At 38.4% G+C, this 1,579-nt stretch overlaps 1 pseudogene; it reads left to right on the forward strand.

Moving 5' to 3' along the window:
* Window positions 1-965, forward strand: part of LOC117635255 — a 2,701-nt pseudogene extending 1,736 nt beyond the window's left edge.
* The last annotated feature ends 614 nt before the right edge of the window (window positions 966-1,579 follow it).

The raw sequence follows: 1,579 nt of genomic DNA on the forward strand, positions 1-1,579 counted from the left end.
TAGATTGTAGAAATGTGTGAGTCTCAGTTACCCATTTGTGTTTTTGTTTGCTTTTTCTTCATAGTGCACCGCATTTTAGAAGACCATTTTCATCAAAAACGTTGTTAGAATCTGGAAAAGATAAAGCAGAAGAACAATAACGTTCTTTTACAGTGTCTTATCTCGTTAGTTCGTTTGGGTTCTCTTCAGAAAATGCTCTGTCATTGTCTAAGAAAGTAAACTTTGAAAACCCAGAAAGACCAGATTCTTTCCTTGGTCTTCTCAGAGACCATGGATTTGCTGATTCCCAAATCTCCAAACTTGTTCATAAACTCCCAAAGCTGCTTTTGTATGATGCTAAGAAGACACTCTTGCCCAAACTTGAATTCTTGCATTCTATAGGCCTTTCCGGTGCACCGTGCAGGCCTCGCTCACACCATCTGTAGAAACCCTTTTTTCCTGACAGCAAGCCTGGAGAACACTCTCATCCCTGGTTATAAAGCTTGGAGAACTCCTCAGTGGTGAAAAAATTGTAAACGTTATAAAACTCTCATCATGGGGTATTTTAGGTAATAGGATGCAAAGCAATGTTGCTCAAAATCTCTGTCTTGAGAGCACTTGAAGTGCCACAATCCTCTATCTCTGTACTGGTGAGCTGTCACCCTTGCGTGGTATGCCAAAAACCGGAGAACTTCAACAAAGATGTGGAGGAGGTTATCAGTTTGGGATTCAACCCTACGACATTAGCATTTGTCAATGGACTCCAAGTGATTTCGAAAATGACTAAATCAACATGGGAACACAAAAAGGAGGTTTACAGGAGGTGGGGCTGGACTGAAGATGAGATCTTGTTGGCTTTTAGAAAGAAACCCACTTGTATGTATTTGTCAGAAAAGAATATTGTAAGTAAAATGGATTTTCTTGTAAACAAGATGTGGATGGCAGCCTGCAGATCTGGCCAGAGTTCCTGGGGTTCTAACTCTTAGTCTAGAGCAGAGAATCATTCCAAGGTGTTCTGTCATTAGAGTTCTGATGGCGAAGGGCTTGTTGAAGAAAAAGTTTACCCTATCTTCATTGTTGATTACCATTGACAGTTACTTTATTAGTAGGTTTGTGATAAACTATCAAGAAACTGTGCCTCGACTGTTGGATATCTTTCAAGGGAAATTAAGTCTTCAAGAACTTGACTTTCAATTTGAGGAAAAATGAATGCCAAAAAACTTGTAGAATCAAACACTACTAGTTCATTGGTGCCTTCAGGAAATTGGCCTTTTTGAGGAAAAATGAGGGCCAAAAAATTGTAGCATCAAGCACAAATACATTTATGCACAATTCCCCTTTTTCGCTGCTAATTTAAGCACGTCGATTCTCAATTGTTTTTACTTTCAGAAACTCCACAGATTTGTTCCATTGTCTGCTTAATCCTCTAAGATCAGATAACTTGGTTCCCTTTTTTTCCTTAATATCTGATTCTGCACATGTGATTTCTTTCCATTTTTATTTTATTTTATCTATGATCTGGGTTTAGATTTTCTAGCATGATTTTTTCTTTGACTGAAAGAAAGGGTCCATTGCAGGCAATTGTTTGACAAAAGGACAG

This window comes from Prunus dulcis, chromosome 7 (genome assembly GCF_902201215.1).
Source record: "Prunus dulcis chromosome 7, ALMONDv2, whole genome shotgun sequence".
In the NCBI taxonomy this organism is placed as follows: Eukaryota; Viridiplantae; Streptophyta; class Magnoliopsida; order Rosales; family Rosaceae; genus Prunus; species Prunus dulcis.